Source organism: Dermacentor albipictus, chromosome 3 (assembly GCF_038994185.2).
Source record: "Dermacentor albipictus isolate Rhodes 1998 colony chromosome 3, USDA_Dalb.pri_finalv2, whole genome shotgun sequence".
NCBI lineage: Eukaryota > Metazoa > Arthropoda > Arachnida > Ixodida > Ixodidae > Dermacentor > Dermacentor albipictus.
In genome coordinates, this window is record NC_091823.1 from 42,378,619 (window position 1) to 42,396,799 (window position 18,181).

An 18,181-nucleotide genomic window follows, 5' to 3' on the forward strand; every position below is an offset into this window, starting at 1 on the left:
GGCATAGAAGCCGGCTGTGCAAGGAGATGACGACGAAGGCGTGAGCAATGGCACGAGCGCGTTTGGCAGTATGGGAACGTCGGCATGATGAGCGGCATAGAAGCCGGCTGTGCAAGGAGATGACGACGAAGGCGTGAGCAATGGCACGAGCGGGTTCGGCAGTATGGGAACGTTGACATGATGAGCGGCATAGAAGCCGGCTGTGCAAGGAGATGACGACGAAGGCGTGAGCAATGGCACGAGCGGGTTCGGCAGTATGGGAACGTTGACATGATGAGCGGCATAGAAGCCGGCTGTGCAAGGAGATGACGACGAAGGCGTGAGCAATGGCACGAGCGCGTTTGGCAGTATGGGAACGTTGACATGATGAGCGGCATAGAAGCCGGCTGTGCAAGGAGATGACGACGAAGGCGTGAGCAATGGCACGAGCGCGTTTGGCAGTATGGGAACGTCGGCATGATGAGCGGCATAGAAGCCGGCTGTGCAAGGAGATGACGACGAAGGCGTGAGCAATGGCACGAGCGCGTTTGGCAGTATGGGAACGTCGGCATGATGAGCGGCATAGAAGCCGGCTGTGCAAGGAGATGACGACGAAGGCGTGAGCAATGGCACGATCGCGTTTGGCAGTATGGGAACGTCGGCATGATGAGCGGCATAGAAGCCGGCTGTGCAAGGAGATGACGACGAAGGCGTGAGCAATGGCACGAGCGGGTTCGGCAGTATGGGAACGTTGACATGATGAGCGGCATAGAAGCCGGCTGTGCAAGGAGATGACGACGAAGGCGTGAGCAATGGCACGAGCGCGTTTGGCAGTATGGGAACGTCGGCATGATGAGCGGCATAGAAGCCGGCTGTGCAAGGAGATGACGACGAAGGCGTGAGCAATGGCACGAGCGCGTTTGGCAGTATGGGAACGTCGGCATGATGAGCGGCATAGAAGCCGGCTGTGCAAGGAGATGACGACGAAGGCACGAGCAATGGCAGGAGCGCGTTTGGCAGTATGGGAACATCGGCATGATGAGCGGCATAGAAAGCCGGCTGTGCAAGGAGATGACGACGAAGGCGTGAGCAATGGCAGGAGCGCGTTTGGCAGTATGGGAACGTCGGCATGATGAGCGGCATAGAAGCCGGCTGTGCAAGGAGATGACGACGAAGGCGTGAGCAATGGCACGAGCGGGTTCGGCAGTATGGGAACGTTGACATGATGAGCGGCATAGGAGCCGGCTGTGCAAGGAGATGACGACGAAGGCGTGAGCAATGGCACGAGCGGGTTCGGCAGTATGGGAACGTTGACATGATGAGCGGCATAGGAGCCGGCTGTGCAAGGAGATGACGACGAAGGCGTGAGCAATGGCAGGAGCGCGTTTGGCAGTATGGGAACGTTGACATGATGAGCGGCATAGGAGCCGGCCGTGCAAGGAGATGACGACGAAGGCGTGAGCAATGGCACGAGCGCGTTTGGCAGTATGGGAACGTTGACATGATGAGCGGCATAGGAGCCGGCTGTGCAAGGAGATGACGACGAAGGCACGAGCAATGGCAGGAGCGCGTTTGGCAGTATGGGAACGTCGGCATGATGAGCGGCATAGAAGCCGGCTGTGCAAGGAGATGACGACGAAGGCGTGAGCAATGGCAGGAGCGCGTTTGGCAGTATGGGAACGTTGACATGATGAGCGGCATAGGAGCCGGCTGTGCAAGGAGATGACGACGAAGGCACGAGCAATGGCAGGAGTGCGTTTGGCAGTATGGGAACGTCGGCATGATGAGCGGCATAGAAGCCGGCTGTGCAAGGAGATGACGACGAAGGCGTGAGCAATGGCAGGAGCGCGTTTGGCAGTATGGGAACGTTGACATGATGAGCGGCATAGGAGCCGGCTGTGCAAGGAGATGACGACGAAGGCGTGAGCAATGGCAGGAGCGCGTTTGGCAGTATGGGAACGTCGGCATGATGAGCGGCATAGGAGCCGGCTGTGCAAGGAGATGACGAGGAAGGCGGGAGCAATGGCACGATCGCGTTTGGCAGTATGGGAACGTCGGCATGATGAGCCTCATTTGAGTTAGCTGTGGAAAAAGAAGACAACGAACGCGCGAGCAGTGGCACGAACGCCTTCGCGTGTTGACAACTACGGCGGCACTCAACCCATGGAATGGCCGCCTATGATCTGTGCTCTAAAATAAATCTACAATAAAATGAAACGCTGTTTCGTCATTCCGTTTCTTTGACGGACAATGTGTGACGTATGAAAGAAGTCCATTTCACTTCATACAGTTCCTTACAATCAATGATAGCCATCACAAATACGTTTTTTCTTGTTCCATTTCTGTTCCTGAATATTAATTGGGCGCATCATGGCGCAGAGTTATTGATTCACCTTACGCTTATATGTATTAACTGTTCAAAGCGCTTTAGATTCTACACTTTAGTTTTCTATTCAATGGGTTTTGGCGTATATATATTTCTATATTCCTTTCGCAATTTTCTTTTCTACTGTTTGTACGCTTGCGCTCAGTGCAAATTCAGCAGGTTTAATTCGCAGGATTTGTCCATGCCTCGGAGCGATTCGGAAATTTACGCATTTATTTCAGAGGACAAGTGGAAGACCACATGGCGACAATTGAGGAGCATTTTAACCGCGACTTCATCGATGGTTACCTGAAGAAGATCAAGGAACATTAAAAGGAGCAGAATCCGAACTTTCAACGTGAGTCACCAGTCGAAAGTTCAGACGCTGTCCTGTGCTCTGTGCCAAATGTTTCCCCACCGCTAGCACCCCTCAACCTATCTTACTCTACAATCTACCTCTACACATTAAAAAGAGAAGGTGCCCCAAGCGTCACGTTTTCATGACGCCTGTGGCAGAAAGGATGCTCCACATTCACCGCCAATGTTTCTGAGTGGTGGCGCTGGCTAACACTCCCAGGGTTCTACTACGAAACCTAATTACCCAAGAAAGTGGATGGGGAAACGGAACCGTGGCAGCTCAATTGGCAGAGCATCCCACACGAAATGCGAAGGTTGTAGGATCGTTCCCCGTCTGCCGCAAGATATTTTTCATCCACTTTCATTTCCTATAATTTATCGTTTCTTTATTTCATTTATGAGGCACAAGTAATTTCCCCTATGTTGTCCGTGGTGTGGGTGTTTGTTGGCTTCTTAAGCTATGGCTAGTGAAAAATCGGGCCCCTGTGTCAAACCCCCGTTGGTCTTGTATATAAATTTATATATATATATATATATATATATATATATATATATATATATATATATATATATATATATATATATATATATATATATATATATATATATGTATATATATATATATATATATATATATATATATATATATATATATATATATATATATATATATATATATATGTGTGTATATATATATATATATATATATTGTGTGCGTTTGTGTGTGTGTGTGTGTCTGTGTGTGTCGAAGAGTACGAGGTGGTATCAGAAATTGTCGCGAGTGGCTCAACTTGGAGGTAATTTATTTATCTGGGTTCACACATTGTCACCTTTCAAGTGATGCCCTTGCGCACCAATACAGCAAGCACAGTCTTTCTGCCAGATTTCGAATATTTCCTGGACGTCTTCTTTCCGGAATTGGTTCGTAACAAGGCACGGTTGCGACAAGGCATAAATGGTTATAGTGAATATAAAAAACAAAAGCTCGGTATATGGTTAATGAATTTTGCGGAAATCCACAACAAGCACGATTCATAGAAAGAAAATTTAACAGCAGCGCAATATGATTCTTGCCGTTGTACTGCGATGTCCTATTTTTAACTTTGAATAAGGATTTAACATCCGCCTTCCCTTGTAGGACGTTGTTATACAAAAGAAACACTCAGGTTTCTATTGTACGTTAGTGGCGCTAAGGCACCGTTGCGGCAGAGCATTAATAATTATATGAAAGATAACAAAAAAGCACTGCATATGGTGAATGAATTCCACAGAAACCCACAATGTGCAGGAAAATTAACAAAGCGGAAATTTGACCAATAGCAAGAAGCTACAAGGGAAATAAAATCAATTATCCGTCGCTGTGGCTTAGCGGCTATGGTGCTGCGCTGCTAAGCACGAGGTCGTGGGGTCGAACCCCGTCCGCGGCGGCGGCACTTCGATGGTGGCGAAATGCAAAAACGCCGGTGGTTCCGAGCATTGTGGGTACGTTGAAAATCCCAAAGTGTTCGAAATTTCCGGAGTCCCCCAGTACTGCCTGCCTTATAATCATTTCGTGGTTTTGGCACGTAAAACTCCTCACTTTAATTTTATTTTTTTAACAAAAAGTCAACACAGGTTACTCAAAAAGATAGTTCGTGGTAGACGAAAAATGTTTCCTCAGCTAGTCCGAAACGTAAAGCCAGTCCAAGTTTTTCTATTCCAATTCTGTAATCAGCCATCCATGAATGATCAACAAATTTTCGCGTGACCCCTACTTCACCTGTTTGGCACGCGACATCAAGAAAACAGCAAAAACGCCCCATCTTATAGATATATGGACATTGATTATGCGTGATTACACCGAACCAAGAAAAATAATTATTTCGCATTGGTCCCCTTTTTTACCGTTATGTACCTGCTGTTGGTGAAACTTCTTCGGGCTGCGTAAACTTCGCCTGTCTGTCCCCAAAACATCCCAAAACCGCTAAAACTCGCCCTGTCAAAGTGACGTGTACGCTTTAAAGACGCATTAATATGCCGAACAAAACTATATTCTTCTTTACTTTTTTTAATAGCCCGAAACTGTCCCCTTCAGAAAAGACTAGAAGATGGGTGCCTGTCGATTGCTCTGGCACTGGCTACTCAGAGCTTCCTGAGAGCACGGCTTCATTTGCACATAATAAAAATTTTGCGTGCAAGTATGACGCTGCTTAGACCTTTCGGCACGTTTACGACCTCGCTCTGCCAACTCTTCTTTGCTGAGTATTCGTCCTGCTGGCATTTTTAATGTTCCGTTTCACGTCGCCTGGATCTTCAACCAGCTGCCACAAGCTAAGGATGGGGAATTGGACCAATCGCAGACGCCGGAACCACCCTCTTTATCCGGTTATCTAATTTCACTATGCTGGCACAGCCCCATCGAAACCCACCCCACTTGAGCATGCTCCTCTCCTCTCGTCATTCAATTAAATACGAAAAACCGCCTAATTAAGCTTTTTTTGCTCTTAAAGCAAAAAAAAAGTTACTTCTATAAACGAGTAGTGCGTTTGATTAATCTCTTCAAACCAGCCTGCAGGTTACCGCCCGATGCTTGCGTCGGTGGTTACGTGAATTTGACGTCAGGAGATTGGAATAAAGACAGATTGGAGCAGTTTTACATTAAAGGATCACTGGTCCGGAGATTTATTCCAGAACCAACGCCTTTCCAATGTGATTGCTCTACCATCTGAGCCAGAAAGCTAGCAGATCGCAGACCGCTGCAGAAATATTTGACAAGTGGAAACGCAGGAACACTGAATACGACAAATAAGACGCGTAAATTCATTTTCATCATCCATCCTACAGTTGTCTGAAGCTGCTGTGTCCCTGTTCTTCGGTTGTCTATTAATTCTGCCTTGCTCTGCGATCGACTAACCTCGTAGTTAGATGAGATGGTAGAGCGACCGCCTCCAAAAGGAGTCGATTTCGGGTTCAGTTTCCGAACAAGAACGAATGTAATCTGACTGCGGAGCTTTGTACCTAAAAAAATCTGTCTTCTTCGTAGCTTCGTGCTACGCTTTCGTATGATGGACAAATTGTCTTTCCAATACATGGTGAACTAAGTAAAACTCCGTTGTGCTGGAAAAAGTTTGTGGTACTTCGTTGTGTTCCGCTGTCAGAAGTGCGCAAACGGACTAAAGCGACTAAGGAAAAATACGGGAAAAATCCTGTCTATCCACTAAAAGCATATTCAGAAAAACGTGCTAATATAAATACGGCCAGCTTTGTAACAACCAAAAAAAGATCCTGAGGCCGCACGGATAAAAAACGTATAAACCATCAATAAAAGTCACTCCGTCTGTTAGCAGCATCAACGAACCTTGGTTGATGCACATGCCCTGAAGTTTTACAATGCGAAATGCTTCAGCTATTTCCCGACCCCGCTTATCGCGATGTTTCTTATTACTACAAGGACAAGGCTACAAGGAAAATGACTGGAGAAAAAAAAGGCTTTCATTGATGGTTCACGAGTTTTTCTTTTTTATGTCACGTTAAGGGTTTTATGTCACATTAAAGGTTTAAGGCAGGGGTTTCGTGTGTCGTGTGGAACCAATTCCTTATCGATTTCATGCAGATTACTGTGTCATCCTATATTTTGTGGCTGTGATTTAGTACACGCGTTATTAAAATATATTGGTTTCTTACTTTTTTTTAAGCTGCACCAAATTTTTAATGATTGTCTGTAGCAAATAGCATATTCGTAGTTAGTTAGAGAAATTCGCCAGTGAGGCGGCCTTTACTTTTATAGAAATCAAAATCCTTAGTTTAAAATACCATAATAATAATAATTGCTTTTTAATAACGTACTTTAAAAGCACACATTGCATTCTACAAATTGTAGGTAGGGAGTATGCAAAATATATCAACTTGGAAATAATTCTGAGGTTGGTACCGGTTTCCAGATATGCGCCGCGAAGCTCTGCGGTAAAAATGCACTATTGTCCCATCAACTTTTTTATGGAACTGCTGCTTTGTGTCTTGAAGCACAAAAGTAGCTGGAACGCCAGTGAACTTTGTCGAACACATGGAAATTTATATCTCGAAACTGATGTAGTTCTGTGAATTCGTTCCAAGTGGATACGCCTCGCAAACTCACCATCTAAACCTAGTAAATTTAAACATTTGAGGCAACGTAATTATTTAAAGAGGGTAACCAGTGCAATTATGTTACTCATTCAATATCGCATTTTGATTTTTCGTAGAAGTAATGGGCGCCGCATCGAATAATTTAGCACAGTGGTTTCGAATTGTATCATCTGTCATAGGCAATTTTTTTTTTAATTTGGCGCGTCCTCTGGTATGTCAAAAATCTGGTCGCATCCGCATCTTGTTAACGCGTTGTGTGCCTGTGTTTACCATGTTAGCAGTGCAGCCAAACACTACGAGGTTTGGTTTGTTGTTGCTATTCCAAGGCTGCCGTATCCATATTAGAAGGTTCATTTTTTTTAACAAACATTTTGGCCACAGACAGCGTTCGTCCTGCAACCTTCAAGTCTACTTTGTCAGTTTGCGCGCAGCTCACAAAGCTTCTCTTCCAACTTGCCCGCTTCACCATCCCCATAAGTGGCGTTGCTTGCTTGTCTTCTGACGCAGAGCGGTTTCTCCTTGGCAACGTGCTCAGTTTCTTCCTCGCCGGCTCGAACACGGTGGCCGTGACCATCCACTGGCACATGCTCAACTTCGCCAACACTCCGGACACGGTGCAGGCGAGGGTGCAGCGAGAAATAGACGAAGTGGTGGGCAGAGAGAGGCAGCCCACGTGGGAGGACAGGAACAAGATGCCGTACACGATGGCCTGCATCTGGGAGATGTACCGCTGGAAGACCGTGTTGCCTCTCGGTGTGCCTAGAGGGTACGTGGAGGCGCTCTCACATATTCAGCTGCGCAGAAACTCAAAGATTTAGGTATCTTTAACGATTCCTGAGTATCAGCGACTGCATTTTCTTTCAGGTTGTTATTTATTTATTTATTTATTTATTTATTTATTTATTTATTTATTTATTTATTTATTCAATTGTTTATCGGTGCTTTCAGATCACAGAACAACGCTCTTACATATGTACGAAATTCTCAACTTCTTTCTCTATCCACCGCTGACTTCCAGATCTATGTACGCTTTCACTTACTTGCTGTTTTTATTATTTACATTCTCATCTTTTCAATGTGTCATGCGCTCAGTTTCAGCTCAATTCCTTTCTTTCTTATTCATTGAGCTGCCTACCTTTCAACTACTAAGTTAATTACCTCTCTCTACTCTCCGGCATAACCTAACGCAGACGCGCTAAGTTATGCAAGATAACGTACGTCTGTGTGCAAAGCCTAAAAACACTCTGCAAAAGTACCCTACCATAGCTGCGCCACAATGAAGATCTGCATCCGGGCTAGAGTTCCAATGCTCTGGAAAGCCTACTGTAATGGATCCTCTCAATGCTTTCAGCGCACTGTGTACTTATTACAATCCGAATTACACGCCCGAAAAACAGGAACGGTCGCTTATGAGGTGGCCTGAGGGAGGGTTTTATCGCAAACTGGTATGGTCGTCGAAGCTGCCTCTGGTTGTGTACTCGTATAGACAGGTGGGTGGGTTGGCAGGGACTAGATGACCGCCATGTTGTCGTCTGGTACGGGTGCTTGCATGCGGAATAATTTCGTATGCTAAAAAAGACAGTCGAGGGAGTGGGATGGTGTAGGTGGTTGCTGAAATGTTCCCCGTCTGTCACCGCCCGCCAGCATTCACTACTTCATCTGCCAGATGCAGTGAATGCATTGCTGCCTTTCTTTCATGAGGCGTAGGCCTCTGTCGCAAGTGGATTAGCCTCAAGCTTCAAAAATAACGCCCACTGAGTAGACCTTCAACCATGGCGAGAATCTCTTTCTGTGTGAAGCAAGCTTAGCGTGTTTCGGCTGTCAGCCTTTCTCATTGTTCAATGTGCCGGCACTTGTTTTCCCTAACGTGCTGTTCATAGCTAAAGGTTGCAGAGTGTACATGTCTATTGTCTCGCCATCCTCAGAGCCGTATTTCTCGCCCAGGCTGTTTCTGGGCATCGAAACATTTACGGACATGGCAACAGATTCCCCACCGGAATCAATTTCTCGCGCAATGAAAGTACTTGACTGCTTGGAGTCGCCCATAAGAAAAGTAGCACACCGGTGCATTTGCCTATTGACCTACGCTAGCGTAAGAACCAAAAAGGCAGCAAAAATCATTGGCCAGGTTCTATCTCGTTCTCTTCGTCTTCTTTAGTAGCTACAATCTATGCTATTGCTGCGACACGCTCGTTCTTGATATATGATATCTCTGATACATCGTAGGTCAACAATTAACGCCTCGCACAAGTCTCTCTCTTGACGTCTGTTTCAAGAGTACCGTTTACACCGAAGGATCATAATAACGCAGCAGCCACCTAACATCAGTCCTCTCAGGCATCACATGTCACGCCGACGTCACGCAGAGTTGTTTGGTCAACGCGCATATGAATCCCCACAATCCATCTTCTGAGGGCTGGTCATCCCTTTGCCTCCAACCTCAGCTTCCCGCTAGATGGTCTGTGTGCATGTATCCCAGCTCACTTTAGTTGACCGTGGCAAATTCCGTTCAGTCGTGTCACTTAAATGTGTCACCGCGTGAAACATTACATTTTGTCTTTTACTGTTCACCTCTGTAATGCACGGTATTCACTATTTCACAAATATCAATGGCTGAAATTATTCCTTCGACTATATGCATGGCTCAGTGCCAACCGGCTTTTTTGGGCTCCGTGTTGACCTCCGATATGAAACTGCTAAATATGTAGTGCATTAATTCATTCAATCATTCGATCAATCGTTTGATCTGTTTTGCATAAAAACTATCTAAACACCTGAAATGTGTGACTCCTCACCGTAGGGAGCCTTCGGATTAGCTTCCACTACATTTCGTTTCCATCAAGGTGAAGTGACTTTAGTGCGAATTAACAACATACGTAAAAGAAGCAGTGCGCGTTCGTGTGTCGGGTTAATTTTTTAACTAATCGCAGTTTACCGGAATGAACTACAACGAACAATCAGTGTTTTTTGTCGTTGCAAAACAAGGGAAAGGAACAGTCTGTAAGAGTTGCCTTTGTCAACTATCGTTGTTCGAGTAAACTGCTAAAACACAACTACAGAAAACAGATAAAAAAACACGGTCACATAATAAGTAGACGTAGAAATGCACACTAGCGCTAAAGATTTTGGTTCTTGAGGATTTTCATTTAGCTCTCTATCTCTACGTTTATACTTTTTCAGCATTCTTAGCAGGCGGAGGGATCAGATTAACTAAATATTAGGTTCACTAAATTACGCATTTTGCTGCTTTTGTGCCCTTTTTCATTGATACCACGCCTACTATCTGCACTAAACCTTGCTATCAATAAGAATTTTTTTTGTCTGCGGCATACCAGGGATCGTACGAAGGAAAATGACGCTCAGTTTATCGTGACTAGCGCTTGAGAACATTTCCCTACCTTTCTAAGAGTCGGTGGATAATGACCTCGAGTCTGTGACATCTCCATTCCTGCAGCTTATTGGATTGTTGTCAAAGTAAATCATAGTCGTGCGATAAAGAGAGAACGCTATAAGAAGATAATACGGATATCTAAAACAGGTTCAATTACGTCAGATCGCGTATAATCCTCTTTAGAAAGAGCTTGCGGGCAATTTCGTTCACTACCACGTAAACCCATTTACCACAGCGAATGTCGAACTCTTTCCCAGTGGCTTGTTTATCAATGCTCCTTCGATTTACGTAGCCTACCCACCCCATTGCTGCAAAAAAGAAAACAAGAATCAGGAATTACATTTTAAACATAAACGCTGGTCGAGTTAACCTGATTCATCCTAAAGGTTACGTAAATAATTCGGATCCACATTACCTCAAACAGAGAGAGAGAGAGAAGCAAATGAGAGAAAGGCAGGGAGTTTAACCAGAGTTAAAATTTCCGGCATGCTACCCTGCACTAGGGGAAGCCAAAGGGGAAGTAAAGACGGAAAGAAGAGCGTTGACAAAAACAAAAGTGCGAAAAAATAAATAAAAAGGGGCGTAATGCAATCATTATAGTCTTTCTATTAGGCCACTGCCACGTAAGATGGTCAACAAGGCCTTGACCGACTTTCGGTGCGACGACAGATCATGTCGGCATTCCAAGACTGACTGTTGTGAAAGTGGCCTGTCGTCAAGGCGTGCCAACGCCCTGACTCAACCAATGTTTCTTACGCGAATGGTAGTGCGAAAAATGCCATGGCAAAAAAAACAATTATTCATAACCCATCTTATTGATGACTGTCGACGTTAATGCAATTAGCATTTAAGCAATGTAGTGACAGATCATATTGCTGAAGACACATTTATTTAGAACTTTTAGTGGTCATTCAGACATTTACATTGCTTCGGCTACATACGGCACTCCTAGATCAGTCCACTTCGATATGGCACTCGCTCGCCAGTGATCGCCATGACCATGACGGCACGACGACGGCTATATGACGACAAAGGAGTGACCGCGATGGAATGGCGGAGCAGGAATGACGTTGATGGAATGACGAAGGCTGTACGTCAACGACGGCATGAAAACAATTGGGTGACGATTCTGAAACGATGACTGCTGCATACTGACAACAGCGTGACAACGAAGGCATGGGGACGGTGGTGATCACGACGAGTGTACGACGAGGATAGCATGAGAATGGTGGCATTACTGGTGGTGTTGGCGCGACGACAATGGCATGACGAGGACGGTATGACGCGAATCGGATGACGAAGCGGAAATGACGACGACGAATCGACCATGACGGGATCACAACGACGGTATGACGACGAAATTTATGGCGACCACTGTATGAGGACGACGCAGGGAAGACGATGGCATGACAATGGCGGCATAATCACGATTGAATGACGACAGCATGATTAGGCTAAAATGGCGTCGATGGAACGACGAAGCCGGCATGACGGGCTACATCATGACGACACTTGGATGACGTTTCGGAAATGACAACTGGGGCATGACAACCGCGAGAGGACCACGGCATGACGAGAGTCGGATGAGGAAACTGGGATGATGATGATGATTGAACAGCTACGAGAGCATCATGATCACGAGCCCGTGTACCCTAGTGGCCGAAGCTAGTAGTGAACTTGGGTCACTGGGTCGGCGTGAGAGGCCATAGAAAGACTCGAATTGCCTGAAGTAGACTTGAAGAAGAATTCTAATGGTATTACAACGTGTACAGAAACCATGGAAGAAAGATTTTGAAACAACTTCAACTCCAGGCACAGTGAAATACTTGCGCTCGTGCTGTAACGCACCCTGGAATAAAGATAGCTGAACACCACAGCGCTCTATTTGTCACAGAGCCACATCACAGGATTCTAACTAGAGCGCTGTGGTTTTTATCTCTTTCTTTGCTACTGTGTTTCCTTGCATGCTAAGGAGCCCAAGTATCCAATCCATCATATTCGGGTGACCGCGAAATTCGACGGGCAGTGCGAATATAGTTGCACGTTGCATTTTACTAGAGCCTCCTAGACAGCAAGTTCAGTACGGATTTTTACCCGCGACGTGTACGACGACAATCCATATAGAAGAATTATTGGCGCCCATTGGACATCTGAATAGGTGTCCATCACTGAATCACATCACTGAATAGGTGAATACATCCTTGATCACACAGGTTTGCCCAAGGTATTAGTGGGGCGAAGGCAACGAAAGAAAGGCTAGATCAATACTCGTGTAGACACTGCACGCCAGCTCCTACAACTATGTTCGACGGCGCGTTAAGAGCACCGCGTGCGTTAGCTGCAGGAGGCTATAGCCACTCGCTCAAGGCCCGCACTGTCTTGGCTGTGTACTGATCCTGGATTATTCTATTGAGGCCTGAACACTCCCACAGCAAGTGTCCAATATCCAGACAGGGGACCGTAGAAGTGTATCTGAGTATTCTTTGCTTGTATAGGGCTTCATTAGGATCAAATGTGATAATGAATATCAGCCTTAATAAACTCAAGACAGCGTAAAGGCCTTCTTGCCACAGCCGGCATGGTGGCTAACTGACAATGCGTTCTGGGGGTGAGCAAGAAGTCGCGAGTTCGATGCTTAATCACGGGGGTCGCGTTGCTTGTCGAAAAACTGACTACGGCGACATTCTTAGTGCGGCTGTACTTTTGAACTGAACTCTTCAAGCTTTCACCTTCCTGTTGACTTCCGCCTTGTTTGAATAACCTGTATCGTAAATCCTCCTTTTTCAGTTTATTTTGCTGCAAGACAAAAATAAATAGAGTACCGGTGCTATTTTCTAGGCCCGTTTCTCCTCAACAGCCCCTTTAAAACCGGACTGAACATAACAGCCGTTCGCTACGACCTTTTTCAGAGCCCACGGTGCAGCTGAGATAGTGAAACTTTTTTTAGTCATTATATCACTCGCGTTGTCACAGAATAACCGCTACAGCCTGTCTCTGTCTATATCTGTGCGTGCGTGCGTACGTATTTTCTTGACTACGATACAACTCGCTTTGCGAAAGAACAATCGAAAAAAGATAGGATAAAGTCAACGTTACGATCTCAATAGGTTAGCAATGCTAGTGCCCGCATGAAAATAAACAAAATAATTTACAAGCTCACAGCTGTCATCCCACCGCGGGTTTAATGCTTCTTTCCCGCTCGCAGTTCCTGCGAATACTTTCATGTCATTTTTTACTATGCATGACCAGGAAATTGTAGTGCATTCCGGCTTCGATGTCATGAAAGTAATATATCAGACTCGCAGCTCGTGACCCCATCATCACATTTTTTTTCTGTTTTTCCTGTGGAAAGAGAGACGTCAGGTTAAATTTATTGAAGTTTTTACTCAGTTTCCTGTCTATACTCCATTGCACAAGTCGTTTTCAGCACGGTGGAAGCTGCAGGACCTTTTAGCCAATAAGAATGGCGAATGCCCCTCGAGACGTGTTCATCCACGCCGCATCTTCAGCTCACCGCCGCCGTAATTTGCGGTGTCCCGCAAAGGCCCTAGCGTGTCACATATCGCTGTATCGCACCATGTACCAACCAAGAATAAAACTCTCTAATCACGCCAATTATCAGACAGTTACGCCCGGAACTATATTTCCACTCTGCAAGAATATTGTCTGTGTATCGCTCATAACTTCAAGAGTAATGCAAACGACTTGTGAGATGGAATATAGGTATGTTTTAATAAACACGCTTGACCAAGTAAAACTTGTTTATTATTCCATGGACCGACAGCTCCACCTGACGTTTGCGGCTGGGAAGAAAGTATCACCCATAATGTGTGCATCCGCTTCGTTATAGTTGGGAGACGTAGCTACTGCATGCATTGAAGACGCCGGATGGCAGGCCATTATCAGAACAAAAATACTTGGAGAGTGACTACAACGGACGTATGCGCTGACGTTAGCCAAAGCGCATCTTGCCTCTGGTCTACAAACTATTCAATTCTGGCTATACTCCAATCTCCTGACTACAAATTTACGTAACCGCCTCCGCTAGCATCGGGCGGTGACCCGCAACGTTGTTTGAACAGCCCTATCAAATGCTGTACTCGTTTATAGACCGTTTTATTGAGGGCGCAGCCATTTTGCAATCATAACACCGTCTATCGTCCGGCACCATGATGGTATGTTGGATCGTGCTGGAGAATGCACGGCGAACGCTCTGTTAATGACGAGTGGAAAGTTTTTGCGCTTTCCCTAGAAGTGTTGGGAAACTTCATAGGGTGTCGTCACTAAGCTCTTAGCTTCGATATAGCCATAGTGAGGAAAGCGTCGATCCTTCAGTGGAACGCGAGAGGTCTAAGATCTCGCATCGCCGATTTTCGTCAGTTTGTTATCCCTAACCGATTTCCAATCATTGTCATCTGTGAACCAAGATTATCACATCCAATAAGGCTATCCAGCTACTAGACAATATTTTCATCAAGCGACAGCAAAAGTAGCAAGGTCGTCATGTTTATTCGCCGTGAGCTCACTTACGTCGTCCAACCTGTGCAACCTCATGACGACAATCAGTATGTGTGCATGATTGTTAAAAATAGAAAAGCCCCCTTTGCACTCTTGGGGGCATATCTGTTCACATCAAGTCGATTTGACACCAAAAGACTAGAAAACAACTTAATAATACAACCTGCTTTATGGATTATCACAGGGAACTTCAACGTACACCATACCATTTGAGGAAGCTCAAAAGTTAACGTGATGGGCCGATGACTAGCTTCATTAGTTTCCAACAATGGTCTCTACCTGCTGAATGACGCGAGTCCAACTTTTCTGCGAGGAATAATGTACAGCAGCTGCCTCGTATTTTGCTTTCGTCTCCGGCCGCCTCGCCACACAGGTTAAGTGGTTCTTGAACATTAAAACGCATGGAGGCGACCACCTCCCCAGTTACCTCAACATCAAGGAAATGTCTAACACGTATACGTCCACCACGATACGAAGTATAGGTTGGACCATTTTTAAATCTTAGATTGAGGGCGCTTGACACAAAGACCTCTCTTGTGGACTTCAACAAGATATCAACGAAACGGCACAGACGGCCATGCGCACACTCACGTGTTTTCCAAGATACTCTGAATTCGACCTAGAATTGCAGTGGCTTCATGCGATTTGCCGTAGTACCGAAAGAAGATACCGACGCACTAAGTCAATTCAGGGTCTAAGAACAGCCCGGTGAATGCAAAAGAAGATATAACGCCAAATGGATAAACTAGAGGCACAATGGTGGCCGAAATTTTGTACGTCGCTAGATCCCCGCAAAACCGATATCTCAAATATGGAGAAATGTGCGAGGTCAACGTTCTTTTCCGGAACAGGGCTTTCCGTTTATGGCCCTAGCACTGTTCCAGCGCCGACAAGACATTGATGTGGCGCAAGACTTCCGTGCTATGATTGCAGGCCAGCCAACTTGCACAGGTTCACTTACATAGAACCATATTCTAGATTCACGAGATTCAGGCATGGGTCTGCCTCTCACAGCGCAAGAGCTTGACGCGGCGCTCACCCAATGTAATTGGTCATCGTCGCCTGGTCCGGATGACATATCTTACCGTATGCTATGTCACCTCGGGGAATGGGCACGAAGTGCGCTCCTTAATATCCTTAACGAGTCCTGGAAGATCGGCCACCTGGCACCGCTGTTTTAGCCTGGCAAGTCTACCTTAGAGATTACTTCATACCGACCAATTGCGTTGGCAAGTTGCGTTGGAACGGTAATGGAGCGAATGATCCTCCCCAGACTTGAGTGGTACCACGAACATTACGAAATCTACCCAGATGCCATGGCTGGCTTTCGTCCTCACCGATGTTCTATCGACAACGTTATCAATCTGGTAACCTATGTTCAACATGAAAAGAAGTATTAGAGATTATCTGTCACAATGTTCTTAGATATAAAGGAAGCCTGACGTTCTTCATGACACCATACTTGAAGTATTGGAATCGGTGGGCCTAGGCGGTCAATTAGATTGTTGGACACGCAGTTATTTATATCGGCAGACTCTATTTGATAGCACTGAAGCTATCACAACCTCGCAATATTACACGCACCATGGAGTTCCGCAAGCCGCTGTCTTGAGTCCGCTCTTCAACCTTGTACTCATTGGTCTCGTGCAACAACTTCCGAACACGGTTAACGTATCAATGTATGCCAATGACATCTGCGTCTGGACATCTGGTGTGACACGGCCGCAGGCATAGGCAAGGCTTCAAGAAGCTGCGTCGTCAATATCGATGTACCTAAATGAACAAGGTCTCAAAATCTCGCCAGAAAAATGCGAATTCGTTGCATTTAGCCGAAAGCCAATGAGATCATACTACGTCTCTATCGACGGTGAAAGCAAACCTTACATCAGGACGCACGATACTTAGGCGTAATGATTGCTCATGATCTCTGCTGGAGTCCTCATTTAGTCTACCTTAAGAAACGCCTGACGGATGTTTCTAATGTGTTCACGTTTCTTCGAGGAAAAGCCTGGGTCAGTACATGCAATGATGCAAATGTACACGACGGTCTTTCTTGGATATTTGCGATGCAGCTTGCCTGTGCTGACCAACATCTGCAGAACTAATATCCATACACTGGAAAGCGTCCAGGCCCAGGCACTTAAAGTGGGTCCTGGATTTCCCCAGTGCTCGTCAGCAGCTGAAACAATTGTCATTTCCAAGCCAAGACCCATATAGTGATGGAGGTGGTCAGAGCACACGTAAGACACCTTGCTTGAGCCCCTGTCCATCATCTAGCCGTCCGCCAGAGGATCGACCACGTGCCTCCTTTTGTCAGACAGTCCTGTCCTATCGTGCACACCTTACATCAGGTTAAACAGCTCCAGCAAAAGTTCCGTTCCCCCCATGGTGCTTGGCTAAAGCCCAATTTCGACTAATTGTGCAAAGAATACGAACAAAAGCAGAACTCTCGTCTCCAGCACTCAAGCAGCTTTCACTGCTCTTCCTGCACGACACATGGAACGAGAATCATCTATATACTTACGCTTCAGCCATTGTGAATGCGTCTGCTGGATCGGTGATCGTTTCTGCGAAAACCTTTACCGTAAGGATTCGACTACCTCACCAGACTACATCGACTGCCGCGGAACTGGCTGCTATTCGATATGCACTTCGCGTAATTTCTGATGAGCTGCCAAGGAAATGGAGCGTGTTCAGTGACTCCAAGGCTGCTCTTCGTTGCTTCGTTTCTACCTTACGCCACGAACCCCACGAACAACTAGTCCTAGAAATCAGACTGCTGCTTCACCACTACGTCGAGCAATGACAAGACATCACCTTACAGTGGAGTCCAAGCCACTGTTGCATAATGGGAATGAACATGAAGATGTGGCAGCACTATCTGCACATGAGGCGGGCTTGCAATGTTTCCATTCTCAAGAACAGACGCAGCAATGAAAATTCTTGTGCTTGCAAATGAAGCCATAAGATCTTTATGGAACACACTAAGCTTGAAACACACACGTCTACACCGACTGGATCCTTCCCTTCTACTTCGACCCCATCTCGACTCCCCCGACTCGAGACAGCAGTACTTTGCCGAATGTGGCTTAGTGTCGCTGTCACAAGATCTTTCGCCTTCCGAGTCGGTATGGATGAGAACGCGGCTTGCACTCACTGCAGAGGCGAGGAGACTATAGAACGCGTACTTTTCCATTGTCCTCGATACAGCACGCACAAGCTGTCACTAGCGGCCGTGTTGACGTGCCTTGACGACATGCCACTTTAAGAACAGACAGTGTTGGAATGCCGACATGAACTGTCGTTGCACCGAAAGTCGGTCAAGGCTTTGTTGACCTCTTTACGTGGCAGTGGCCTATTAGAAAGACTATAGTGATCCCATCCCGTCACCCCCTTTCAATTTTTGTTCACGCCTTTCTTTCTGTCCCCGTTCTTCTTTCTGTATTTGCTTCCTCTTTCCCTTCCCT

The 18,181-nt window shown here is 46.0% G+C and overlaps 1 pseudogene; it reads left to right on the forward strand.

Moving 5' to 3' along the window:
- LOC135902501 (cytochrome P450 2B1-like) overlaps nt 1–18,181 on the forward strand; it is a 36,821-nt pseudogene that overhangs the window by 9,678 nt on the left and 8,962 nt on the right.